This window comes from Frieseomelitta varia, unplaced genomic scaffold, assembly GCF_011392965.1.
Source record: "Frieseomelitta varia isolate USP_RPSP 00005682 unplaced genomic scaffold, Fvar_1.2 scaffold_418, whole genome shotgun sequence".
Lineage (NCBI taxonomy): Eukaryota > Metazoa > Arthropoda > Insecta > Hymenoptera > Apidae > Frieseomelitta > Frieseomelitta varia.
Window position 1 is genome coordinate 1664167 of NW_025110166.1, and position 12952 is coordinate 1677118.

General features: G+C 38.9%; 1 protein-coding gene and 1 long non-coding RNA gene across 3 annotated transcripts in view; one reads left to right on the forward strand and one right to left on the reverse strand.

Annotated features, from left to right (window-relative positions):
* The window catches only part of LOC122531858 (neural cell adhesion molecule 1-like), a 407829-nt gene that overhangs the window by 190050 nt on the left and 204827 nt on the right, over positions 1 to 12952 (forward strand). The gene's annotated exons all lie outside the window — the stretch shown is intronic.
* LOC122531864 lies at positions 1367 to 6812 on the reverse strand. 2 transcript variants are annotated; one of them, XR_006307412.1, is made up of 4 exons: positions 6617 to 6812; positions 6438 to 6532; positions 6167 to 6339; positions 1367 to 1466 (listed from the first exon to the last, which is right to left on the reverse strand). It is a non-coding gene; the product is annotated as an uncharacterized LOC122531864 (long non-coding RNA). The 2 variants fall into 2 exon arrangements; XR_006307413.1 differs by lacking the exon at positions 1367 to 1466 and having other exon boundaries at positions 6159 to 6339.

A 12952-nucleotide genomic window follows, 5' to 3' on the forward strand; every position in this document is an offset into this window, starting at 1 on the left:
TTAATAAAATAGTATCTACTAAATGCTAAAATAGTGATCTACCAAATACTAAAATGGTACAAATAAAAGTAAAATATATAACAAATATATATAATACAAGTAAAATGGTAAATAAACAATCAACAAGTCTCGTTGACGAATTACAATTTCTGAAACTTCTTTAAATGGACGTTTCAAACGCGTCAATAGAAATTTCAATATCGCCACGAAAATAAACGCCACCGTTTTCTAACCTCGTTTCGTGATCCACAGATCACGAGCTGTGGATATTACCTCGAAACTTGTACCTTGTGCTCGTTGTTCGTGAGACTCTGTCGCAAAACAGTTAAACCTCGCTAATGGATTACCTAATTTCCGAAATTTCCAGCAGAGCGATTAAAGAAGAAAGTTCCCTTCGAAGTGGCTCTGCCCTACTACGAGTAATGGAAATTGTCCATTTTACTCGTCTATTTAATTATAGAATTAGATCCGCTTATAAGATGACTCCGCTGTTCGCAACAATTTATTCATCGGTTTATCGATTTCATTCGGGGAGAGAGGGGGGGAACAAAATTCAAAGTTGAAACGCGGGCGGCGCGCAAGTTCATGTATGATCGAGGAGCAGATTGAAATGCATTATCGAGACATCGCCGTTTACTTTGGACTTGGCGAGAGAGTGGAAGTTATCGCGCATATCCGTAGGGCTGACGTTCATCTTACTCGTCGATCCCTGACGAACATCTTATTCACCGGCACGACTGATTTCGGTTGGTGTGAAATCGCCCGAGATCCAGCGAAATCGCTCACCACTGTGCTAACATCGGAATCAAGTCCGTTCTAGATCCCATAATATTGTCGGAAAATTGGAAATCCCGTATTAGGACGATGATCGATGCATGGTATTAATGAATCCTGTGCTACAAAATTGTTTTCCCTGTTTCCTTGCTTGATTTTAGAAAGTAAACTAACGCCAGAACTGTCAGAGTAGTCGAAATAATCAATAATAACGTATAATTTTTGTTAAAAATTTTGTTAGATGCAAAACACTGTATTTTTAGAGAGTTAAATGATCTTTCGTAAAATTTACTTTTTTTTTTTTAATTTAACGTCTCTGATGGAAATTTTGTGTTTTAATTCTAGTATTAATTATACACGTTTATTTTATAAAAAAAACAATTTATATTTCTGGGAAGATATTATTGAAAGAATGTTCAACTATCATATAAGAACAAAAATTTCTTTGCTTTTACTAAAATATTTCCACTTGATTCTAAAATTTAAAAGACCGTATCACGCCAGAAACTATTTTCTCGATCCTCGAATATACATTGAAAGAAAATGATCAACGAAATGTTAAGAGAAGCGAGCCTACTCACGTTTCATCTTGTGCGCCTCACTGCACATCTCCACGTAAAATAACTCGATCCTCGCGAAACTACCTCGCCGGGATACATTTTTCAATTATCATCGACCAATAGTCCTTCGATCTGGAAAAGAAAGAAGGAAACAATGATTAACCACCCGATTGAAACAATCACGAGCGCGACAATGAGGTCACGAAGACCTAGGAAGTTCGCGAAACAGGAAGTCCATTTAATCTGGCATCGTTAGACGGAAGGGTGAAACGTAGCGACACAGTTCGGCCGTTGAATCGAGACTTCGAACACTGTGGACGCCCGACAGCGAACATTTTTATTCATCGGTCGACCTCGAGGGGCCTGATCACGCGCGCGCGCGCGCGCGTGTGTATGTGTGTGTGCGTGTGTGCGTGCCCGACCAACGCGACGACATTAAAGGAAAATCGATCTCATTCGATGCACTCTCGCGGTTCTCGCCTAACTTCCTGTCCCTCGGCGGCACACACGCGCGCTGTCTCCTCGACGTGAGATACAATGCGAGGAATTCTATCGGGAAAGTTCGAGATTCTGGGTCACATAGGAGTGACTCGCCGAGGCGAGGCGTGGCGAGGTGAGGTGAGGTGAGGTGAGGTGAGAGGAGACGAGGTCGAGGACGAGGATTCCCGTAAGGGATCGATAGAATTGATTCTCGTCTGATTTTTGAATCTTGTCGATGTTTCGGCACGCAGATCGATCGAGGGAGGGAAAGGATGGTGATCTCGACGTGATGGTGCCGGATATGACGTCGCAAGCGGTTGCCTTTGGATTTGGGGAAAGTCGAGATGGTTGTACCGATGTTTCCTTGTAAAGATTCCGGAGGAGGATATTGCGTGTCCCGTGCTATATTGGATTTCATTTGGATCATCGTGGTAGATGGTGGCCCATAGTGATTCGATGGACGGGACTGATTTGAAGAAATTCCGAGGGGATCGATAGATAGCATTCGTTCTCGTACGATTTTGAATCGTTCTTTCAAACTCGATTTGGGTTTGAGTATGGAAATGCTTGCTGGACGACAGGACAAATTCTCGGCGTATGAATTTCTCGTCTCGATCTTCGACGTGCCACAAACTTCTTGCTTTTTAAATTTTTCCGGCACAAATTTTGTAGCTCGATCGCTGGCAGTTTCAACGTTGAAGACACTGCGAAAGCCTCGACCGTTCAAATTAATACCGAGCAATACCTGTTAACTCCGACAATAAGTGATCAATCCTTCATATCTCCCAGCTTTTCATACCGTCGCCTCCCTCCCATTCTTGAAAACAACAATCGAACTTTTCAATTCGTCTGCCACGGACCATCAGAGGCACGACCTTGACTATCTGTCAGCTCCAGCCGAGTTATAATCCGATCCGTTGAAAAAGCTTTTCATCGATCATCCACGGTAACGGGAAACACGACACAATCGTAAGCAATCGGGAGGATGGCTCGTCGTCAAAATCCGCGATATTTCTGAAAATTTTGTCAGTGGCAGGGATGAAGGATTGTCCTGTCGGACGATGACGAGGCGATATTTAAAATCGCCAACGCTTTTCAACCCTGAAATCGTTCTCTCCCACCTTCTTTCTCTCTCATTCTCTCTCATTGTTCATTTCCAACAATTGTCCCGCTCTCCTAAAAGGTTAACCGGTACGCGGTATTTGCAAGCCCGATCCGTTTGTTTGCGAATCGTGTCGTGTCCACCGACGCGATCATATTTCACGCTGATAAGCACACGATAATCCGCGCTCGACAAGTATTCATTAACCGAATCAAACGTACCATTGTCCCGGTACCGGCGTTACACGCTGTTTTCGTCGTGGATTCTCTCCCTCTCACTCTCTCTATCTATCTATCTATCTATCTATCTATCTATCTATCTATCTATCTCTTTCACCCGCGTTCACGTTCCCCATGGCTATTTGAATCCACGATTTCCATCGCGCGAGTAATATCGCGATAACGCCATCCCGTCCGACTAATTAGCCGATCGGAGGATTCGTGAAATTTCCGCAAGATCGCCAGAGTTTCGCTTGATATCCTATTATTTACTCGTTCCGATGGATCCGTTCGAGTAGATAATGCCCGGATTCGAAACGTTATACATATTACATGTACTGTTTCCGTGTAATTTCGCGATTACGGTATTATCATCGACTCATGCTACTTCGGAACTGGGCTCGACGCACTGGGCGTGCAACGCGACGATCTTATTCGTCTTATTTGTTCGTCTTATTTCGAGGATGTAATTATTATTGCAACGCTCGGATCCTGCAATACGATGCACCGTAAATTAATCTTTTTCGCTGGCCAAAGTTTCGAGTTTCTCCGTGGATTCGTTTTCTCAACGCATCGTTGCAAAAACAAAAACCGATGTAAATTCGTTATTCCGAAATGAAACTTTCAGTGTATGAAAGCAACCTAAAATGATACAAAATGAACAAAAAATATTCATTTAACTTTAAAAGTATTTGTACACGCATATGCAGTTTTACATACATAATAAGTAATTAATAATTAATAATCTAGGAGCGATAGTTTCAACAACGTCCACTAAACGTTCATAATTTAAAGGATCAGTGAAAATATCTCTAGCACGGAATTCAATTTTTGAAAAAACTTTTTCAACAGAATTCGTCACTGAAGAAAGTAATAAAGTGAATTTGATTTGCAAAAGGGTGAATTTTATTGGCAAAAGAAGGTGAATATGATCCGCGAAAGTGTTAATTTCGGGTGCAAGACCCGCAATCTACATCGAGCCGTGATGTTCGAATTGAACGCTGCATTTAATTGATTATTTGTTCATTATTGTTACACATTTTATACAGATTTACTTCTATCTCGATAATATTTGTCTTATTTCGAGAATGCAACGCTCGGGTCCTCTGATATCGCGTTATATTTGAGTTCGACGCAATATCGTCGAGCCGTGATGTTCGCATCGAACAATAAACACTGCATTTAGTTAATAACTTGTTCGTCGTTACACACTTTTCAACCTTGTTGCAGGATTCATTTCGACCTCGGCCGAAATCGATTAATCATTTATCATTGACTCGTACCACTTGCATAAAATCGTGCACAAGACCTGGGAATTTAATTTGTCTCGTTTGAACAATGGTTTTACAATTATTCGTCGGAGCTTCCCGATATTTTAACGCAGCGTTGTTGAATGTATCATTATACCGGCCCGTGCTACTCAAATGAGAGGTAGCAGGTTCGGTACAGAGGAATCTAATAACCTCGTTTCTATTACTCGGCTGACGACTCCGTGTTTGTGATGGCAATTACTGTCCGACAGTCGCGGCACGCTTTGACGTTATTAACTTTAATAACAATGTCACGGAGTTATACAACTTGTGTGATGCGAACAGCGTGGAACAGAAAGATCTGATTATAATGTTCGCAGCTGTTTGATCAACGGTTTCCTCGTTAACGTTAATGTAATTTGGATATATTACCCAGATTCGTTTATATTTCGGTCTGCCATGTTATTATTGATTCGCACTACTTGGGTGAAACAGGATAGGGGAATCTGGTAAATTCCCTTTGGCTTATTTAAACGATGATTTCCCAAATATTGCCGCGCCACAGAAATATTAATGAATTTTGCATTATATCGTTGACCTGTACTACTTGAATGGAGAAGGGGGGGGGGGGACACAAACAACATCGAATGGGAAGAATCTGATTATTGTGAGTCATTTGATCAATGATTTCCTCGTTATTATAATGCAAATTGGATTTGCTTGCGTTTCAATTAAATGGATTGTTATTGATTCGCGTTACTTAGATAATTTAATATCAAGAGTATTCCATTGACTAACACGGAATAACGGATTGCAAGAAAGCAAGATTTACATTTACCTCTTGAACTATTCCCGGATGGATTTTAAATGCAGGAGACACTGACTCGTACTACTTAGACGATTCAACATCAAAAATTTCTGCTGAAAGAAATGAGACAATAAACTACAAAAAAAAAGAATTCGTGGCTGCTTTAGACAGCCAAACATCAAGAAAATTTCTGCACAGAAGAAGCAAGATTTGTTACATAATACAAAATATACTCTTCTTAAATTCTGCCTGGCTGTTTTAACGGGGAGGTCGTTGACTCGTACTACTTAGATAGGAAATTTCTACTGAGAAAGAAACGGGAAAGACCGCAAAGAAATAAAGTAAGATTCAAAAGTCACGTTCAACGCAAGACACTCTTTTCTGAATTATGCGCAAAAGCTGCTGAGCTCGTTTCTAAGCTCACGACTCGTGCCGTCAAGACAGTCATAAAACAGATTCACACTACTTGGACGATCCAATGTCAGAAATTTCCACGGAGAAGAATGAAATAATGGGCCGAAATTTGTTGAACTTGGCGCACAATAATCTTCTTGAATCGTTCTTAATAGCTGTTGAAAGAAGGGGGACTCGATGCATGAAGAAAAGATAGACCGAACGCCGTTATGTGCTCGAGAAATGATGGAGCGTAATAGACAAACTTGTGTGCCAAAGTATCCGCATAATTCATGTCGCTCCGCGTATTTACCATGCGTTTCGCATACAACGACAGCCGAGAATGAACTCGCGAAGAATTTCTTGCCCCACTCGTCCATCAATTTACCACGAATAATTATAGCTCTCATAATTAATCTGACAAAGAGGATTTCGTCGTCGTCAGACACTTCGAATATTCATTCGTGTGATTTTGTGAAAATTATTGACATAATAATTACGTTTACGATTCGTTCGCGTCGAGTGACTCAAGGAACTTCCCTCAAACGAATTGAGTAAATTGAAAACCTTCCTTAACTTACCGTTGTGCTTAAGTTGTGCATTTAATACAGTAGAACCTTCTGTAGATTTTGAATTTTCGTCGTGTAGCAATCTCACTGTGTACATTTCAATTTCGCGGAACAATATTGGAGTTGCTGAATTAATTAATTAATCAACCCTTTCGGTCCGAGGAGCGATCCGCGAATCCATGGACCTATAATTTAAAGATTATTATACGTGCATTTTTAGTTCTGAATAAATGTCTAATATTCGCTATAAAATCTTTATTTTGCGTGGAAATGAGAAAAATACCTTTTTACGTTCTTCCGAGGCAATCATCATATCGATTCACAAAATTTTCTGTACTGTTTTCTGTCTTTTTCAGTTTCTGTTCTGTAGATTCGTCACTGAAAAAAAAAAAATGTAATCCAAACTTAATGCTTTCTTTCAACTAATCTTTTAAAGTGTCAACGATTGACATACGATTATACCTGACAGGTTAGAAGCACTGCAAAAAAATGTAATCCAAACTTGATGCTTCTTTTTAACTAAGCTTTTAAAGTGTCAACGATTGACACGATTATATCACATAGGTTAGAAACACTGCAAGATTAAACCAAACAAAAATGTAATGCAAACTCAATGCTTTCTTTTAACTAATCTTTTAAGAATTAGATGATTCAATGGCTGACATACGATTATACCTAATTTAACCTAATAGGTTAGAAACACTGCCTTGTCACGGAGAAACAAAAGACTGCCATCTATTGAGAAAATGCGACATTACTTATGAGACAACTCAATAGAACCTTCAATACAAGGATTAAAGCATCGTGACCGGAAACATAATCGCGCGTTGACGATTTGTCATTTCCACGAAACTAGCACGTTGATGTACACGCGTCTGTTATTTATTGCTGTCGTTATCGGTTCGCACCCTCGCGTCCACGTTTCGCGAGCATAATCTAATCTAATAAACGTGTCGAGGCGTCGTCATCGGCTCGATGGGATATGATAACTTTGGAAACGATTGAGGGAACACTTCCGTTCCAATAACGAGCGTCCCTTCCCTCTCCTAATCACCGCCGACAGCCTGCAATTTTTCACTTCGCTCGAAACTCCCACCGGGTCGAGTCAGGCACGCGATAGCTCGTTAATTTCGCGGACATCTAACGAACACCTCGCCTGGTGTATTTTTCAATCCGCATTTTCAAACTTCCCGCGTCACACGGAGACGTGGAAACCATTCGTTCTTGTGTTATTCGTAAAGTAATCGAATAAATTAGCTTCGCGAGACTTGCAGAAAGTTTAGAAAAAGAAGACCAGAGGAAATTGTTGGAAAATTTGTAACAAACGCTACCGATGTTTCTTTGAAATAATAAATTTTTGTTAGAAACTTTACATGTGCGAGACATCTGTATTTCTAGAGATTTGAATGATTTTGAGTAGAATGAACGAATAAAAAAACGATTACGCGCTCTACTGTATTGTGAAGTTTTTTCTTTTTCTTTTTTTTTTTTTACCATTAATGAATCATGTACCTCGCTTAATTTCTACAATGGTTTATCCTCATTTCATTGAATTTTCAATTCGTTAAACTTTCAATATTTTGCGGAACTTCGATCGTGACGGGATTCACGAGAGACTGCATTGATCCATCAAACGTGATCTATCAAAAATGCACAGTTTGTACAAGCACATGTAATAAAAAAAAAAAAAAAGAACTAGAAATATGAAATAAAAATAGAGATTAAATTTATCCTGTATAAATATCAGAAGAGTGATATATCGAATTTCGAATGAAAGAGAGAAATCACGTATTCTTTCGTGAAATAAAACCGATTCGGCGACCGATCAATTTTCCAGTGCAAAACGAAAAAAAAAAAAGACCAAAACAAAAACAGACGGACAGTGACCACTCGAGTCGTTAAAAATTTCACCACGCGATTCGAAACTTTTCGAATCCTCCACGTTGGAAAAAAATCGAAAAAGCATCGACACCTACTCCTCCGTGAACGTTCGTGTCGAAAGAGAACGAGGATCCGGCCAGGCTCATTATAAAATCAAGTCTCGTCGCCTTAAACCGTGGCTCGAGAGGCCCGCCACCCGCTTAGAAAACAATTCAACTTAGTCCTCGCTGTAAAACTTTCCCCGTGCACCGAGTTTCGTAGACCTCTGTTCCCTCTCTAGAGCTTCGAACGATTCCAAGATTTATCAACGGTCTCGCATTCATCATCAAACTTTCGCGGGATAAACTCGTCCGTGTGTCGAGCTCGACCAATTACGGTTCTCCATTTTGTCAATTTTTTCACGAGTCCGAAAGATCCGTCGTTGAACGTCCAAAATCGTGTCGACTTCTTGCTTTCGCACGTATCAATGAAAAATCTGTGAGGCGATGATTCTGGAATTTTTAGAAACTCTCTTCCATTCTGAAAAATAAAGCGAACGGCGTAATTGAACCAATAGTATCGATCAAATATACTTGATAATTTAAGCTGTTATATAAACAGAAAGATGTAACGATACATTTGGTCTGAGACTAAGAAATGAAAATGAAATGTGCAAAATGATCGAACGACCAATAATGACGTAATCTCGAAAAGTTTATAGATTTCGCAACAGTGTGCAAAATTTTAGAAATTTGATTGATTTCTCGCAAAATAATGTGAATTATAGTTTGCGTTCTTCAAGCTTCACTCTTTATTCGTGGATAATTCTATTGTTAAAGCTATTTTTGAAGCTTCTGCTTTGATAGTCGTGAATTCGTTCTTTTTTTTTTTTTTTCCTTTTTCGAAGATGATTCAACATCGCGTGGATACTTTCTCCTGGAAAATTGTGAAAATTCAAACGTGTGTAAAAGCATAAAAGAAATGCGAACTTTTATGCATCGGTGAGAAATTTAACAATGGACAAAACATCGAAAGCAGAATGCTCGTTATACTATTGTCGTTTTTTCGATACTGTACAAAATTTTATTTAACTCGAATCATTTTTCTCTTTTTTTTAATTATCGTCACTAGATGATAATGTTTACTAAATTAGAAGAAGAAATAAAACGACACTACTCGCGGGTGCCTGTGTTATAAAGTGATTAAAAAAGAAATTTCAAAGCTTCGGCTCTGCTATTAAAGTAAATAAATTGGCGAGCATTCGCGGTCCAGTTTCAAACCAGTTGTTGAAATTAAACCGACGGATTTTTCATTTGTTGTTGATCCAGTCGTTTCCTCCTCGTTGCCCGATGATTCAACAGAAATTTAGCAGAAGACTGGAACAAGGAGTCGAGGATATTAACCCTTGTCACTCTGGCTGACAGCTACGCTGCCAAACGCAAGCCAGAGAAAAAGAGAGAGAGAGAGAGAGAGAGAGTTCCGTTGCAACTCGGCGTGATTGAAACGATTCTTTCTTTCTTTCTTTCTTTCTTTCTTTCCTCTCTGAGATCGGGGAAAACATTCCCCGTTACATCGAAAATAATTCGAAGGAAGCCGAGTTTCTGGCAGAATATGATTTTTCTTTTTTCTTTCTTTTTTCTTTTTTCTTTCGATTACTCAAAGTAATTAACGCCGGTAACTCTTTACTCGGTTCTTCTTTACTCTTCATTTGCTGCTCTCCGTTCTTTGTTCGAAAACTTCCATTTATTAATATCCACCGGCAGTAATGCCCAGGAGGAGGGCATTATAATAGAAATGGAACGAAGAAACTTTCGAACTGGGGTGTTGGGATGGGGGAATAACAAAGCACTAAACGGGCACGAGAGCAAGTTTACCCCTTTGATGGGCAGAGGCCACTAAAACTCGGCCTGTAATCGGTATCCTGGTTAAACGGCGCCGCTTACGACGCGTTACGTGCCATCCAATTATCACGGGGATAATAATCGCCAGACCTGGTGGCTGGCTTACGCGGGAAATTTAAACGCGCGCCAGCATTTCGAAACGTTTAACATCAAATATCGTCGCAGAATTGAACTGTAAACTTGCAATTTCGTGAACTTGGCTGTGAATAAAACTCGGTCTGTTTTTTCAATCGCAGAACCATCCACTGATTATTTCAAAGTAAATTTCATTCCATTTAAGTCGACTGTAGTCGACTGTAGTCGACTGTCCTAACCAACAGCTCGAACTTTCTCTTTTTGTAATTTGCTGATACATTTGGTGTTGTATGACACAATGTATAAATAGTATAATATCTGAACAGACGTCTAGAGTGAAAATTACAGTAAAAAGAACAAAAGAATTTCAGAAGAAATTTCTGAAGACAGTTTCGAAGTCGAGTCAATTGACACTCAATAATTCACATAAATTAGGCTTCTTATTGCTTATAAAATGAAAGTGAAGGGAATTTTTCAGAAGACTGAAATTACGTATTATTATTAACTTCTATATGCTATATTTGGTAATTGCTCCAAACGAACGTCACATATTAGAGAAATCCTGTTTCATGCTAAATATCATTTCAACAGGATGATTATTTCCAATGTTATACCATTTCAATTGAAATGATACTTCCACTCGCTAAATAAATTGCTAGTAGATGTTAGAAAAAATGTTTCCGAGGGCAAAGAGTTGATTTTAAAATCGAAGTAACAACGTTGGCTGCTAGATCAAACTAATTAAAAAATAACGAAACGTTAGATATCAGCGTGAATAATATTCAGACGAAAATCTTCCCGTCAACGACGATAAAAATGTTAATTGCGACGCGAAACACTGAATCGATTCACTGTCATATCCGCAAAATCAATATCACTCGTCAGTCGATTCAATATTTAAATTCAGGCAGGTAAAATAAATCTTTCGAGTTTATTATTCCATGATTCCACCCGGAGCTGATAAAATACGGTTCGAAAAGTCTCTGTACACTCGATGAAAAAAAAAAATTGTCGATACTTTAAAACCCCGGCAACCTCGCGAAGGAAATCCAATTTTAATCAATTTTAACGGGACGCGTTGCAAAGGGGAGATTTTAAGCTTCAGAATTGCGGTGAATTTTGTTGCGAAAAAATTTTTCCAGCAGCCGTGAAGACCGCTGGTTTCCGAATTTATAAAATTTTCGAGAGAAAAAGGTATATTTACTCAATATTCCCTTTCAGAACGATGTCCAAAAGAAAAGAAAGAAAAAGTATTTGTGAAAGAAACGAACCCGGAAATGAGAAAGTAGAAAGCTTCGCACTTTGGAACGAGTCCAATTTGATTGCTTCGCGATTTTCTCTTTCGTAAGGGGAGAAGTTACACTGTTTAAAGTGCCGACAATTTTTCATCAAGCGTGAGAACACCAAATGGAAAAATCTCGAGAAGTTTGCAAATTCGAACGTCCTTGCGGACACTGAAAAATTGTTTCTCATAACTACATCCACCATGGTGGTCCTTGAACTATTCCCTTCGCAACGATCGGTTAAAATCTGTTGCACTTGCAATTTTTCTTTTTCTTTTGCTTCTCTTTCGCTAAACTGCGAGAGAATTTCTCATTGAATATCTTCTCTTACTTGCAGGCAAAGTAAATTCTCGTTCGACGTTCGACAGTACAATTTCAATTAGAGCCGACAAAAAACATCAATTTGCATAAACATGAGAACAGTCTAACGAGCACGATCGCAGTATGTACAGGGTGGAAAGGAAAGTAACTATCGTGATTGAATGATTGAATTTTAAGGTCAAAAAAAACTTTTTTTGCGTTATATTCTATTCGCTACAAAGATAAAACTTTCCCGAGAAACCATAGGTCACAATTTAATAGTTCTTTTGAAAAATAGCAAAAAAGTTTCTTAATCATTTAACGCTGCAGACGCGTGCGTGCTAACAGCGTCTTTATGGTTCTGGATATGTGGTTGTAGTGTTTATATTTCGAATAATGTTAATAGTTAGTTTTATCATTTGATCATTTACACTCACACTGATCCTACAACTACGATAAATCAAGTGTTAGTAGAAAATTACGTAAATCCAGAATCATAAAGTCGCTGTTAGCACGCATGTATCCACAGCGTTAAGTGATTAAGAAACTTTTTTCCTATTTTTCAAGAGAATTATTAGGTTGCGACCTATGGATCCTCGAAAAAATTTTATCTTCGTGACGAGTAAAATACAATGCAAAAAAAAAAAATTTTTTTTAAATTCTAACAGCGACTTTATGGTTCTGGATGCGTGATTGTTGCGTTTATATTTCGAACAATGTTAAGAATTGGTTTTATTATTTGATTAGTTAGACTTACACTGATGCTACAACTATAAATCAAATGTTAGTGAAATAACATGAAAATTACGTAAAATAAACGAACCATAAAGTCGCTGTTAAGAAACTTTTTTGCCATTTTTCAAAAGAACTATTCAGTTTCAATCTATGATTCCTTGGAAAAATTTTACTTTCCTGATGAATAGAATACAATGCAAAAAAAGGAAAGAAAAATTTTGTCCTTGAAGTTCAAGGTAAAGGTCAATTTTGCGGTAGGTTCTTTACACGTATTTTTCGTCAAATCGAAGGTGTAGAATTCATCTATGACAGCCACGGACAAACTTTTCTGTCCACCCTGTCCAGGTAGAGCGAGAATTTATGCCCAAGCACTCTCGTAATGTCCACGTACTAGCGTCACGTTCCCAGGCTGTTATGGCAGTGGCCGCATCTCCATGGGGACGCGGCTCGATTTACGTCGCGCTCTCGATGACGTATGGTTGTCATTTTTTCGCGTTATTCATCCGGCTGATTGAACTGCTGGCCGGCGTAAGCGCAGCCTCGTGTACGACTGCTTAACACGCTGTGTGATTGCTCGCTATAATGCCTTCGCAGTATCGGTAGAGCGGGCATGTAACGAGAATGGAACCTCATCTCTGTTATGG